Source organism: Lampris incognitus, chromosome 5, assembly GCF_029633865.1.
Source record: "Lampris incognitus isolate fLamInc1 chromosome 5, fLamInc1.hap2, whole genome shotgun sequence".
Lineage (NCBI taxonomy): Eukaryota > Metazoa > Chordata > Actinopteri > Lampriformes > Lampridae > Lampris > Lampris incognitus.
This window is the reverse complement of record NC_079215.1, coordinates 60,908,740-60,924,873: the sequence shown is the minus strand read 5'-3', so window position 1 is coordinate 60,924,873 and position 16,134 is coordinate 60,908,740. Positions and strand designations below refer to the sequence as shown.

Sequence of the window (16,134 nt, the reverse complement as noted above, 5' to 3'; positions counted from 1 at the left end):
TGAATGTGGCACAATGTGTGGAGTAGCTTTCCGTGAGCGTGCCTTCATTGTCTCCCTCCCTCCCTCTATCTCTCCTGGCTATCTATGTGAGCCGGGAAAAGAGAATTAGAGAATGTACAGAAAGCCATGTTGAACTGTTGTTTTGCAGGATGGTCAAGGCCAGGATAAGAGTAGACTTCAGTTCATACAAGGCAACGGAAGATATGGACACATTCACAACTTTGTGGCGTTATAAAGGGCTGCTGTGTTCCAGCACAAAGGATGAGCTGGTGTTTTCTGCAGAGCGCGGGTAACAGGGGTCTTACCTGTTTTTCATTTTTCGAGTTGTCGGTGAATGATTGGTTTTTGGGATTGTTAAAAGATGCTTATTGAGTGTTTGTACTCTGACAAGTATTGTTTATGTTTAGAAAGATTTCAAGTCTGTTTTTTGATACATTTTTTTGTTACAGAAAGACTTGCTTTAAAATTCAAAATTCTCCTTCTCTCTCTCTTCCTCTCTTTCTATTTCTCTCCATCTCTGTCTCTCTGTCTCTCGCACTATCGCTGTATCTCTCTCGCTCTCGCACTTAGTTTTTATCTCTCTCTCTCTATGTTGCTCTCTCTCTCTATCTCGCGCTCTCTCTATCTCTCTCAGTTTCTCTCTCTATCTGCCTGTCTCTCTCTCATGCTCTCTCTCTCTCTCTCTCGCTCTTTCTATCTCTCTGTTGCTCTATCTGTCTCTTGCTATCTCTCTCTCACTCTCACTCTTTCTCTCTCTCTATCTCTGTGTTGCTCTCTCTCTCTGTCTCTCGCTATCTCTCTCTCGCTCTCACTCTTTCTCTCTCTCTATCTGTCTCTTGCTCTCTCTCTCTCTCTCTTTCTATCTCTGTCTCGCTTTCTCTCTATCTGCCTGTCTCTCTCTCTCATGCTCTCTCTCTCTCTCGCTCTTTCTCTCTCTATCTCTGAGTTGCTCTCTCTCTCTGTGTCTCTCGCTATCTATCGATCTAGCTCTCTCGCTCTCTCTTGTTCTCTCTCAATTCAATTATGCTTTATTGGCATGACTGCATTAGTTACAATGTTGCCAAAGCAAAACAGGTCAACAGAGTACTAAACAAAAACAAAAACAAAAAAGGAAAAAGGAAAAGGTAGATCTGGCAGAAACATAGAACAGCACTTGAACAGTAACTGACGGTGTTTTGGTCACTCACTGACCCTTAGGCTACGGCATTCTGACACATATTGTGCCACAAGGTGTGACCTTAGGCCCTCCTCCTAAAATAAGTGGCCATTGTTCTTTCACATCCAGGAGTAGGACATTAATCTGATTTTCAAATGTCTCCTGGTATTTTTTTCGTATGTTCTGGAATTTCTCACAATTTAGCAGGAAGTGCATCTCTTGTCTCCACCTCACCTGCCGTACAGTGACCACATATTCTCTGCTCTTTTGGTAGCCAAGATGTTTTGTGTGCCTACCCTGTTCAATGGCTAGACTGTGGTCAGTGAGCCTGTACTTGGTAAGGATGTGTCTCTGCTTACTGCCTCTGACAGTGGGGAGATGGTCAGCCTCTCTCTAAATTCAAATTTCCATTCAAATTCAAATTCATTGGCTTTATTGGCATGACGTGACATGTTACCAGAACAAGGATTTAAACATTGAAAAAGCTCAACATTCATGGCAAAACATTACTGAAAGCAAACATACTGCAGCAAAGAACAGTACCAAACAAAACCAATATACTGTCATCAGATATAACAGCAACAACCTTCTCTCTCTACCTCTCTCTCTGTCTCACTCTATCGCTCTCTATCTCGCTCTCGCTCGCTCTCTCGCTATCTCTCTCTACCTCTCTGTCTCACTCGCTCTGTCTCTCTCGCTCTCTTTCTACCTCTCTCGCTCTCTCTCGCTTTCTCTCTCTCTTTCTCTCTCTACTTCTCTGTCTCACTCTATCGCTCTTGCTCTCCATCGCTCTCGCTCTCTATCTCGCTTTCGCGCTCTCTCGCTATCTCTCTCTACCTCTCTATCTGTCCCCCTCTCTCTCTCTCTCTCTCTCTCTCTCTCTCTCTCTCTCTCTCTCTCTCTCTCTCTCTCTCTCTCTCTCTCTCTCATTCTCTCTCTCTCTCTCTCTCTCATTCTCTCTCTCACTCTCTGTCTCTCTCGCTCTCACTCGCTCTCTTTCTACCTCTCTCGCTCTCTCTCGCTTTCTCTCTCTCACTCTCTGTCTCTCTCGCTCTCACTCGCTCTCTTTCTACCTCTCTCGCTCTCTCTCGCTTTCTCTCTCTACTTCTCTGTCTCACTCCATCGCTCTCGCTCTCTCTCTCTCTCTCTCTCTCATTCTCTCTGTCTCACTCTCTGTCTCTCTTGCTCTCTATCTCTACCTCTCGCTGTCTCACTCTATCGCTCTTGCTCTCTATCGCTATCTGCCTCTCTCTCTCGCTCTTTCTCTTTCTCACTTGCTTGACCACAATTCTGTGAGCCTGTCTGCATCTCATTTACACTCACATATTTTCACACCATCGTTTTGAGTCCAGGGATGTGTGGCTTGATGTGTGTGTGTGTGTGTGTGTGTGTGTGTGTGTGTGTGTGTGTGTGTGTGTGTGTGTGTGTGTGTGTGCGCGCGCGCGCGCACGTGCGTGCATGTCTAAATGTGGTGAGCGAGTGTATGACTTTGTGTGGCTGCTTTGACTGTATCAAGGAATATGAATTTGTTTGTGTATCATATAAAGAAATTTTGGCGACCTCCACTTGAGTGTGTGTGTGTGTATGTATGTGTATCCTTATGTGAGTCCTGTATGTTGACATACATGTTTTTGTGACAATCAAGTGGGATTTTTTTTTTTACTGTGTTTGTGAGTTTTTTTTACTGTGTTTGTGTGTTTGTGGTGTGTGTGAATTTATAGATTTGTGTGTAGATGTGTACAGGTATGTTTGTGTATGTGAGTGTACACATGACCGAATGCCTGGGTATATTCACGGAGGAAGTTGTGTGTTTGGATGTGCCAGTGTGTTTCGCTGTGTGCTAGTGTGAACGTGTGTGCCTGAGCTTAGAGACTCGTTAATTAAAGTACACCACGCCCCGCTGCGGGATTTTTCCACCCTATAGTTGCTGGGTGACATACTTTGGATGCCGTTGGCCTTGGGCATGGAACTAAATAAAGTGCTAAAAAGTATTTATTAGGCCATTTACAGACCCCATGCTTGGTCAAGGCATAGCGTGTTTTGCCAAGAAGGCTTAGATTTTGGATGGGGGGAAATCATGTAAAATCAGCTGAGTAGTCACATTAAGGACGCCAGCCTGCATTTTCTGCCTTTACATGGTTCAACCTTCACTCAGCCCTCAGTTAACAGAGTTTATGGAGCTACTAGCTTAGCCAGGGTTGTTTTTAGCCTGGTAGCTAGGCTAGCCGGTTGCTTTTATTTAGGATTTTTAAGCTTTTGGCAGTTTTACTGACTTTTATGCCAATTTCCTCACTTTATCGCACTTTTCCCCTCACTTGTAGTATTGTATAACTTGCGGGATAGATTTGGACTACCTGGACTACCTGTCCTGGCTACCAGTTTAGCTAGGGTCACCTTTAGCCTGGTAGCCAAGCTAAACTAACTGAAATGACATTAGCCACTGAACTTACCTGCATTCAAACCGAGCTACAATCCATAGATCAAAGATCTCCAACATCACCAAGCTCAACTATGCTCTCAGTAAGCTGCCATCCAGTCCAACCCAGAGGAGCTCGGAGGTCTGGTTGACGGTCTGGGTCCCTCTCACAGCTGGTCCTCCGTGGTAAAGGGAAAGAGACAGCTATATACTCCTGTTTGAGTCTGACTTTCATTTCCCCCTGGAAAACTCATTCTCTTCATTGACAGAGCTTGCTGACAATATATCCTAGCCGGTTACTCCAGTGGCTGATGTCGGCAACGGAGCTACTCCATCAACTAGGAAACATCCTGCAACACCCAGCTTGGTGTGCTCTCCACTTTACATCCCCAAGACCAACCGTTAACGAGTCGAACTCACTACCTCCACACCGCCGTCCCTTCAGCCTTCAGCTGTCCAACTACCTTTTTCCCACCCACCGTGAGGAGCCCTGCCCCTCCACCACTACCACTGAGGTCCCTACTGCAGTGGGTGTGGTGACTGATACAGATAACTTTCATCACTGAAAGCTGACAATCTATGATGGAGAACGCCTCAACGGTCAACCTTAAATCCTTGTGACTGGTGATTCCATCTCCAGGTTCGTCAAACTCCCTTGTGTCATAACTTACTCTTTCTCTGGATGTAAAGTTTCTGACGTCTCTATACACATTCCAGCCATACTCACTTGCTATCCAACTGTCCAGACTGTTATTGTGTACGTTGGAACCAATGATGTCAAGGCAATCATTAAAGCTGCAGTCTGATTTTGAGTTCCTTACTCTAACTTTAGAGATTCTGGGCAAAACTTTATCCTGTCTGGCCCCATTACATCCATAGGTAAAGCGCTTTAGCCACCTCTTCAGTCTGCACTGCTGGTTAATGAATTTTTGTACTGCTACAGGCCATGATTTTATCAACATCTTTGACTAATTCTCGCATAGAAGGTACTTTTACAAAAAAAGATGGCGTTCACCCAAACAGTGAGGGAGCTAAGCAACTGACATCTACCATAATCCATTGTGTGGATTTTTCAGCCTGACATTTAGCTGCATGCAGAGATCATGCAATAAACTCTGTATCTATCATGTGTCGATCTAACTCTAGCTCTGACAGGATACAGCCCTCTTATTTCTCTGGGTGAGCCTGGTCCTCTTCCAGTCCATCCTATCTCTGTTATAATTAACAATAGACCATCAAACACTGTCAGCCTGCTCTTAATACAAACACCCTTTCTCAGATTTCCATCAAGAGTTCACTCTCAGTCAAGCCTTTCACTCCAACAGTGTTTGTGTTGTTATGGTCTGAGTGTTTACCCCTCCTCTCTCCGAGTACCTGCAGGATCGGCTGCGACTTGAAGGCGAGGCTGACCTACTTCTGGGCTGAGTGCAGCAAGGCACACCTGATCCCCATGTGCAATCACCCACCTCTCCTCCATAAAAGCCCGGTTCAGTCGTCACCACCTTGCCAGATAATTCCGTCTCATCGGTAGTGCCTGCGTTCCCTACCCAGAAGAAGTTTCCCGAGAAAGCGTTCTTGCCGTTTGTTGTTTATTTCTTGACCAAACTCTCCCCCTTGCCATTTCCAGATCCAGGACCTCGTTGCTTCAGCCCAGATCCCGGGAAGGTGCCAGCCTGCCTTCAGTCACCGCCTCCTGCCTTTTTCTGTTGCCGACCTTTTTGGCTAAGACGAATAAACCCGTTTTAGCACCACTGCACTGTCTCCTGCCTCCTTGGGTCCGTGCATTCGCCTAAGCCCTAACATGTGCGGTGTAACATATCTGTCAAACAAGACTTTTATATTTAACAATCTCATTTTATCTCATAATCTGGATCTTTTGCTTTTAACATTAACCTTGATTAAAACCGGGGACTGCTACCCTCTAACAGAGCTCTGTCCTCCCAATTACCAGACCCTCAATCTCCCCAGGCTCAATGGTCATGGTGTGGGTATTGCAGTTGTTTTTAAGAATAATTTTATTTGTGATCAGATTACATGGAGGACTTTCAATATCATTGAGTTACTTCCTTTAAAATGTGATTGTGAAAACCCAGTATGTTGCTTGGTTGTCTACCAACCACCCAAACTTAACAATTCTTTTTTAAAAGAACTCTCTGAACTGTTAACTATGGTGGTCCTCAAATATGACATATTTATTATAGCTGGCAATTTTAATATGCACATTGACAACCTCTCAGATTCTCTTGCAACGAACTTTTTAAATATTACCAACTCTTTTAACCTTGTTCAACATGTGCCTGTGTCTACGCATGACTATGCGCACACTTGCTCTTGTTTTTAAACTCGCGTTTAAGATGTGTTTGTGGCAAGGCCTGCAAGAACGAGCACAGCCGTAAAATCCATCAGGCCCGAATGAAATGCTTGGCGGGGAGGGGAGCAGTACAGCGCACAGGATCCACTCCTGGTAAGACGCAAGAGGAGCCCTGCCCAGAGACACCCCATAGAGCCTAGAACCTCCAGGTGCTATGCGCTCTGGCTCCTAGCAGGGCAGTTCAGCAGCTGAATCAAGTGGTATCCAGCAAGCCAGCACAGAGAGTGGCATCAATTTGACAAGGACGCAGCCAGAATCATCATGTCAACAGCAAAGGGAGATGCAGACAGACGACTTCTGATGATGACAACCATCATTGTCAGTTTTGCAGCAGAGAGGTTTGGTGTTGAAGAGGGCAGGACCACCAGACCCAACTACACCATGAACCGAAGGGCAGACAAGATCCACCAACTGCGCCAATAGCTTCAGACTCTGGCAAGGCAGCTCGAGATAGCAACTGAGGAGGAGAAACCACCGCTGGCTGAGCTCCGTTACATCATCAGGAAGAAGCTCATGACCCTGCGCAGAGCAGAATGGCACAGGAGACGGACGAGAGAGAGAGCCAGGAAGTCTACTGTCTTTATAGCTGATCCATTTGGACTCACAAGGCAGCTGTTAGGGCAGAAGCGCAGTGGTCATCTTGCCTGCTTCTAAAGAAGATGTAGACCACTTCCTTCACAACACTCTGAGTGACCCTGATAGAGACCAAGAGCTAGGGCCCCATGGAGTCCTTTTGGACATACCATCACCCACGGTGGAGCTCAACACCAGAGAGCCCACCTGGAAGGAAGTCCAGGAGGTGGGTACTGCAGCCAGAGCCAGCTCTTCTCTAGGACCCAGTGGAGTATCCTATAAGGTGTACAAGCGCTACCCAGAGCACTTCAGTATCCTCTGGAAGATTCTGCGGGTGATTTGGCACAGGCAAACTGTAGCGGACCAGTGGAGGTAGGCAGCGGTAGTCTGGATACCAAAGGAAGAGAACTGAAACAAGCTGGAGCAGTTCAGATGCATCTCGCGCCTCAGTGTGGAGATGAAGCTCTTATTCAGTGATCTATCCAGACGGATGACAGACTTCCTCCGTAAGAATGCCTACATTGATACTTCGGTACAGCAAGATGGCACTCCTGGAGTTCCAAGGTGCCTAGAACCCACTGGAGTTCTCACCCAGCTGATCAGGGAGGCGCACGAAGGGAAGGGTAACCTAGTTGTGCTTTGGCATGACCTTGCAAACGTATACAGCTCAATACCCCACAAGCTGATCAAGACTACTCTGGATCGACACCATGTACCCAGTAAGATCAAGGGCCTCATCCTGAACTACTACGGGAAATTCAGGCTCAGAGTGACTTCTGGGAACACAACATCTGACTGGCACCGGCTTGAGAAGGGGATCATAACTGGGTGTACCATGATAGTTACACTCTTGACCTTTGCCATGAATATGGTGGTCAAGGCAGCTGAAACTGAGTGCAGAGGCCCTCTGTCCAAGTCGGGCGTTCGGCAGCCCCCCATCAGAGCCTTTATGGATGGCCTCGCTGTCACCACATCATCGGTGCCTGATGGAAGGTGGATCCTCCAGGGCCAGGAGAAGCTAATTTTCTTGGCAAGGATGAGTCTTAAACCAGCCAGGTCCAGAGCCATGATGTTGAATGGGGGGGAAAGTGGTGGACCAGTTTCACTTCTTTCTGGATGGCATTGCAATCCCATCTATTACCGAGAAACCAGTCAAGAGTCTAGGCAAGGTGTCCACGGTGGTGTAGCGGTTTAAGCATCGGCTTTGTGTCAATGCAGTTGCCCACTGGGGACGGGTGTTCGCGCCCTGGTCTTGTCAGATCGGACTATGGCCAGATTCGATGAAGCAGCAATAATTGGCAATGCTGTTTTTGGGAGGGGGGCGGAGTCGGCTTGTGTTCGTCACATGAATGCGTCTCTGGCTGTGTCAGAAAAAGCAGTGATTCGGCCTGGATTTGCCTTGTCATGAAAGTGGCGAGGCATCTCCTTCGAGACTGCCGGCCGGAGAGACGCAGTTGGTGAATGCATACAGTATGAGGGTGGATGTTTGAATTAGATTAGGGAGTGATTGGCCACTAAATTGGGAAAAAGGGGAAAAATCAGAAATAAATTTAAAGGGATACAAAAAAAGAGTCTAGGCAAGGTCTTTGACTGTAGCCTTAGAGATACAGCGGCAATCCAAGCAACCATCAAGGAGCTTGAGAATTGGCTTCCCACAGTAGACAAGTCTGGCCTACCTGGCAGGTTCAATGCTTGGATTTACCAACATGGGATCTTACCCCGAGTCCTATGGCCTATGCTGGTTTATGAGGTAACCTTGTCGAAAGTTGAGACCTTGGAGAGGAAGATCAGTAGCTACCTCCGGAGATGGCTGGGTCTGCCGCACAGCCTTAGTAGTGCAGCATTGTGTGGGAGGAGCAACAAACTCCAGCTCCCTATCAGCAGCCTCGACAAGGAGTTCAGGGTTTCTCACACAAGAGAAGCACTGCTCTATCGGGACTCCAAGGACTCTAGAGTGGCATCAGCAGGCATGATATGGGCAGGCAGGAAGTGGAGAGCCCAGGAAGGCCTAGAGATAGCAGAGTCTCAGCTGAGACATGGGGCTTTGGTGGGCACAGTGGCAACTGGACGGGCAGGGCTGGGAGCCATCCCACAACCTCGCTATGATAAGGCCCATGGCAAGGACAAACGCATCTAGTCCTGGAGGAGGTACGGGCAGGTGTTGAGGAGGAAAGGACCAGCAGAATGGTGGGCATGTGGCAGCAGGGAGCATGGGCAAGGTGGAAGGGTGTGCTGGAAAGGGAGATATCCTGGGCAGATATCTGTCAGGCAGAACCGCAGCTCATCAAGTTCATGGTACAAGCTGTGGATGATGTTCTGCCTAGCCCAGCAAATCTCTATCTCTGGGGCAAGACTGACTCTTCATCATGTCCTCTATGCCCTGGAAAAGGCTCACTTGAGCACATCCTCAGCAGCTGCCCACCAGCTCTAGGGGAGGGCCATTACCGCTGGTGACATGACCAGGTGCTGAAGACAGTTGCAGAGGCCATCTCCAAAGCTGTAGCCAACAACAAGCAAACCCGTGGACAGAGGAACATTGCCTTTGTCAGGGCTGGTGAGCAGCCTCAGTCACAGGCCAGATCAGCAGCCAGTCTCCTCACCTCTGCGTCAGACTGGGAGCTGAGCGTTGACTTGGGGGGGGGGGGGGCAGCGCAGGTTCCCGGACCATGTTATGACAACTTCGTTGAGGCTAGACATAGTGATATCATCAGCCTCTTCAAAACAGGTGCTCCTTATAGAGCTCACAGTTCCCAGGGAGGACTGGATGGAGGAGGCAAATGAGTGGAAGTGGTCCAAGTACCAGGAGCTGGTGGATCAGTGCCAGAGGAGAGGCTGGAAGGCACATTGTGAGCCCATTGAAATGGGGTGGAGAGGCTTTGCTGGCCGCTCACTGCACAAGGTGTACGCTCTACTTGGCATCACTGGGGCTGCTAAAAGGAAAGCCATCAGGTCTTTCATGGAGGCTGCAGAGAGGGCCTCCAGATGGCTTTGGATCAGAAGGAGTGATCTGTGGGCTAATGCTGTTGGGACACAAGCCAGGACCTGATCAACCCTGGATAGGTCACCTGAGCGAGGGTGTATGATTTTGAAAGACCTGAAACACCCGAGGACCTCAGGAAACATCACTCATGATCTGTCCTAGTGCTGGGGTGCCCAACCAGTCGATCGCGATCGACCAGCCGATTGCGGGCTGATTGCCAGTCGATCGCGAGATGATTTTGAAGAATTGAGTTAGATTTTGAAAAAAAAAATCGGCAGTCCCTTGTGTTCACATCTTGATTGACATCGAATCTGACCAACCATGAAGAGGCAAGGTCAGCACTGGTCCTGTATTAGTCAGATTCAACATCAATCAAGCTATTATTGGTCTCTCACTCGCGAGCTCTGACGTAACTTAGCGTCAAAGTGGAGAGACGAGAGCCGCGGCTAACGGTAGCGAGACCGACTTCTCTTTAACTTTATTGTGTGTGTTCAGCGACAAACAACAAAAGTGGCAGAAGCCAACGATCGAAACCTTATCATTTCCACAGTGAATGGGAGGAAGATTATTTTTTTGTTTACTCAAACACAAAATCCATCTGTCTGATCTGCGCCGCGATTCTGTAACCCAACCAGCTACAAAGAACTGGTAAGCATCCAGACTTTTGTATGCTTTTAGGTCAGCACCTGTGTATGGGGACACTCCGTTGGTAATGTAACCGGTTATTTTCTTGCCCGGTGCGGGATTCGATACGGGGTGTACTGCACCACAAGGTGACATCACTAACCGCTCGGCTAAAAGGTCAGACTCGTTAGCTAGGGACTAACGTGTCTTATTAGTAGTTTACAGTCGTCACCCTCCCCGGAAGCGCGCCCTCGCGCTTTGTTATTCCCGCGCTCCGAAGAGACTTCTGAGGATCTGCACACTGCCGGATCCCACCGCTGCCGCCAGTGTAACCGGTTATTTTCTTGCCCGGTGCGGGATTCGATACGGGGTATGCTGCACCACAAGGCGACATCACTAACCGCTCGGCTAAAGGGTCAGACCCATTAGTCAGGGACTAACGTGTCTTACTAGTAGTTTACAGTAACATAGTGGTACAGATCGTGTGGATTGAACTCGGACAGACTGGACGGTTTTGCTAGATCCGTGAACACATCGGTAGGAAGAAAGCACGGGTCGGTAGCTAACCCTGCTATCGCTAGCTTCTCCACATATCGCTCTTTGTGCCGTCCTACAAGGTGACTCACTTCACAGGACAACTCCACAACATTACTCTGACTATTGGTAGCCATCACTTAAATTTAAACTATAATAGCTATTCATCCGTTGCAATATTTTGTTTTTTTTTTGTTGTTCGCTTTTGAATTTCCCGGTCTATCACTTCCTGCCGTCCGTCATGGCGTTCATATTCCCCGCGAGTGGGACGTGACGTCACGTGCAAAGGGTCAATACCGAAGAAGGGTCATTGGGAGCGCCATTTTAAAACGGTGCCCAAAAGCCGTGATACAGATTTCCCGGTGAAAACAGCTCCACCAACCAGAAAACTGCAGGAGTTGAAGTCTCAGCTAGCAACGCAGCAGTCCACTTTTACGAGACCCAGCGCCGAGGGTGAGGCTGCAACGACAGCGTCGCATCGCGTCAGTCATGTTCTTGCTAAACTGTGGAAGAGGCGTTTGCTGTGGCTGCACGCTTCGGTGATTTCAAGAATAAAACGGACATTGTGAATGCCACTAAAGACGTTCAACTACCCCGGAATACTGTCACACGGCGCTGTGAGGAAATGGCCGGGAGTCTTCATGAGCAACTGAAGAAAGACGCTGAGGCTTGTGAGTGTTTTCCCCTCCAGTCCGACGAGTCAACCAATATGGCGGATGTGGCGCAGTTCTGCATTTTCATTAGAATGGCCTTTGACGACATTATGAGCGCAGAAGAAGAGCTGCTCACTATTTTGCCACTTAAAGGACAGACTAGAGGCGAAGATATTTTTCAAGGATCCATGGAATTCGTTAACCAGAATAAACTGGCCCCTTTTAAACTCATCTGCATTACAACTGATGGCGCACCTGCTATGGTAGGCCGTACTAATGGGTTCGTTGGATTGTGCAAGCAAAGTGATTATTTCCCCTACTTCCTTAATTATCATTGCATAATTCACCATTAAGCGCTGTGTGGGGAGATCTTAAACATGAAAGAAGTAATGGATATTGTTATGAAGATTGAGTTCTCGGCAGAACACACACATCTGTTGATGCATACGGATGTAAGGTGGCTGAGCAGAGGCACATTTTGTGGAGAGATTCAGTGAGTTGTTGCTTGAAATCAGAGATTTTCTCAAGCTCACTAAATATACACAGCTAGAGGACAACAAGTGGCTTTTGGATTTGGCATGTTGAATGAGCTGAATTTAGAACTACAGGGAAAGGATAAATGCGTAATAAACATGATCAGCTCAGTGAACGCGTTTAAAAGCAAGCTCCGACTGCTGTCAAGTAGGCTGCAATGCAGTGACCTGCGAAACTGCTCACATGCAGGCAGAACTTAAACGTCAGGGTAACGACACAGCACAGCTTGGTAATGCACATTATGAGGAGCAAGTTCAGAGCATCTTGTCAGAGATTGATAGGCGCTTTACTGACTTTGCATCCATTGGACCTGTTGCCAGCTGTCTGTGTTTTCCATTTGGAAGTATTGATGTGGATGACATTGCCTCCAAAGTGGCATCACTGTTTCACATGGACAGCCCTGCTGTGGAGAATGAGATCCTCACACTTCAAACTGACATTGAGATTAAATCCAGGGCAACACAAGGGGTGAAGGGAGCTTTCTGGGAGCTACTGCTGCAGGAAAAGTACCCCATCCTCAGGAGATGTGCCATGAACTTCGCAGCACTTTTTGGATCAACCTACCTGTCTGAATCTGCTTTTTCTCACATGAAGATCATCAAGTTGGAAGTGCAGAGCCACAATGACAGATGACTGCCTTCTGGCCTGCCTAAGGCTTGCAACCAGCTGCTACAACCCTGACTATGAGAAACTAGCCTCATCCTCCCAGTGCCAACGGTCCCACTAAGGTAGAGAATGACATTTATTTCTGCTTTTTTAACAGAGAACTATACAGTATAGTGGCTGTACTATTTTCTGTTTGTCGTGTGTATTGAATGGGTATTACAGTAATGCGGTTCCACATTTGGGCTGGTAGATGTCGGCTGGCTGACAAATGTAAAAGTAGATCTTGGTTCAAAAAAGGTTGGGCACCCCCGTCCTAGTGCATCCTAGCATGTATCTTCGAGTCAAAATTAAGCATAAGTGGATGGGCCAGCTATATCACTCAAAGTTTAGTCTGAAAACTAGAGGAACTGCAATACTAATTCATAGAAACATCACTTTTGTACCTCTTCACACTGTCGCTGATCTAAACTGACACTCCATAATAGTATCTGGTCACCTTCAAAACGTTCCAGTAATTCTGGCAAATGTATATGCCCCGAACTGGGATGATCACAATTTCATAACCAACTTGTTTTTTGCCACTTTGCGCAACACTGAATCTCAATATATTATTATCAGACGGGATTTCAACTTTATCCAAGATGCCACTCTTGACAGATCATCTACAAGGTATGCACCACTTTCTAATGAATCTAAAACTCTCACCTTTTATGTAAACCAGCTAGGCATATCCGATCCCCAGAGAACTAGATTTCCATCTGCTAAGGCCTTTTCATTCTTCTCACAACAGCACCACACGTACTCACGAATGGACTTTTTTGTCTTAGATGACAGTCTCTTTTCAAAAGTTCAGGCCTGTGAATATCACTCTATTGTGATCTCAGACCACACCCCCACTTCCATGGCCATACACCTTTCAGGCAGTTTCACCCCTCCAAAACCATGGCCATTTAACTCACTTCTACTATCGGATAACAAATTCATACAGTTCCTTAATACATACACTACCGTTCAAAAGTTTGGGATCACCCAAACAATTTTGTGTTTTCCATGAAAAGTCACACTTATTCACCACCATATGTTGTGAAATGAATAGAAAATAGAGTCAAGACATGGACAAGGTTAGAAATAATGATTTGTATTTGAAATAAGATTTTTTTTACATCAAACTTTGCTTTCGTCAAAGAATCCTCCATTTGCAGCAATTACAGCATTGCAGACCTTTGGCATTCTAGCTGTTAATTTGTTGAGGTAATCTGGAGAAATTGCACCCCACGCTTCCAGAAGCAGCTCCCACAAGTTGGATTGGTTGGATGGGCACTTCTTTGAGCAGATTGAGTTTCTGGAGCATCACATTTGTGGGGTCAATTAAACGCTCAAAATGGCCAGAAAAAGAGAACTTTCATCTGAAACTCGACAGTCTATTCTTGTTCTTAGAAATGAAGGCTATTCCATGCGAGAAATTGCTAAGAAATTGAAGATTTCCTACACCGGTGTGTACTACTCCCTTCAGAGGACAGCACAAACAGGCTCTAACCAGAGTAGAAAAAGAAGTGGGAGGCCGCGTTGCACAACTGAGCAAGAAGATAAGTACATTAGAGTCTCTAGTTTGAGAAACAGACGCCTCACAGGTCCCCAACTGGCATCTTCATTAAATAGTACCTGTTAGAGCCTGTTTGTGCTGTCCTCTGAAGGGAGTAGTACACACCCGTGTAGGAAATCTTCAATTTCTTAGCAATTTCTCGCATGGAATAGCCTTCATTTCTAAGAACAAGAATAGACTGTCGAGTTTCAGATGAAAGTTCTCTTTTTCTGGCCATTTTGAGCGTTTAATTGACCCCACAAATGTGATGCTCCAGAAACTCAATCTGCTCAAAGAAGTGCCCATCCAACCAATCCAACTTGTGGGAGCTGCTTCTGGAAGCGTGGGGTGCAATTTCTCCAGATTACCTCAACAAATTAACAGCTAGAATGCCAAAGGTCTGCAATGCTGTAATTGCTGCAAATGGAGGATTCTTTGACGAAAGTAAAGTTTGATGTAAAAAAAATCTTATTTCAAATACAAATCATTATTTCTAACCTTGTCAATGTCTTGACTCTATTTTCTATTCATTTCACAACATATGGTGGTGAATAAGTGTGACTTTTCATGGAAAACACGAAATTGTTTGGGTGATCCCAAACTTTTGAACGGTAGTGTATATTACAACTTTCTTTGATATAAATAATATGCCTGATATATCTAAGGGAACTCTATGGGAAATGTTCAAAGCATATCTACGAAGCCAAATAATTTCATACATCTCACATGCAACAAAGGCCGATACAGCCAAATTATCCAATATCTCTGAAGAAATCTTCCAATTAGACCAGCAATACGCAAGTGCCCCCTCTCCAGATTCTTATAAGAAACGTCTCCAACTACAAACAGAATTTGATTTATCAACAAACAAACAAAAAAAGCTGAACTACAGCTGCTCAAATCAAGGCAGAATTTTTTGAAATGGGAGACAAAACTCCCAAACTACTTGCCTATCAAGCTCGCTCTGAAGCAACCTCCAGGCTAATAACTAAAATCAAAGCACCTACAGGCATCGCCCTTACAGACTCTGAAGATATTAATGATGCATTCTATGAGTTTTACTCTGACCTCTACACTTCTGAAAGCCCCCCAGGCATCTGGGACCATAATGGTCCTCTTGACCAGATCCCCTACCCAGTTGTACACCAAGTGACTATTATGTTCAGTCAATTAACACACCGGGAGCCACGTTTATAACTTTTACTTCACCAATATCAACTCACGACACTTTTCACCTTGCCGTAATTCACTCTGCCCCCTGCCCTTCTTAAAAGCACAGTAACTGCTAGTGCTTAACCATACAAGTCAGACTCGGGCATAACACTACCTAACCAGATATAAAATTTTCTCCTCCCACTCCCCTTGAGAAAGTAACATAACATATCAGTCCCTACCCTAGATGTCCCTTAACCATTCATAACATAGTCCCTGTGCCAGACAGGCGGAACCCTCACCCTCTGAGGGCGAGCAGGCTGGGGAACAGGAACTGGCAATGGCAATGGGTTACCACCCACCCGGTTTGCCTTTGGTCTGGGCTGCCAACTGAGAGCAGCAGCTGCGGACAGGGATGATGCAGGGTTTGTAGGGGCTACAACCCTATGAAGGTGGTTTGAGTGCCAACGAGTCCCATCGTCCAGTTTGTAGGTAGCCGGTCCGAACTGCTGAGTCACCTGATGGGGCTCTGACCAGTACGACCGCAGCTTGTTCTGGCAGTGGGCAAGTTTGATCCTGACCCAGTCCCCCACAGACAGAGAGGGAGTCTGTACTCGGCGGGAGGCATCGAACCTCTGTTTCATCCGGGCCTGTGAGCTTCAGACCTGAGTTCTGGCTTTCTGGAGCCCTGCGCTCTCGTGTGCAGTGGCTGGCTCCACTCTCAAGCGGTCCAGCGGTTACTTTAGTTCCCGCCCGATCATGAGCAGCGCCGGTGTCACCCCCGTGGTGGAGTGCTTGGATGCTTGGATGGTCAGGAAAGTTTGGCTGAGTGCAGTGCTGAAGGTTTTCCCTTCCTCCAGACAGGCTCGAATTCCATTCTTGAGAGTTTTGTTCAGTCTTTCCACCCCTCCGTTACTCTCCGGGTGGTACACTGCTGTCTTGATGTGCTTGGA

General features: G+C 46.8%; 1 pseudogene; it reads left to right on the top strand.

Moving 5' to 3' along the window:
• The first annotated feature begins 6,141 nt into the window (after nt 1-6,141).
• LOC130112210 (uncharacterized) lies at nt 6,142-9,599 on the top strand (annotated as a pseudogene).
• Nucleotides 9,600-16,134: the final 6,535 nt, after the last annotated feature.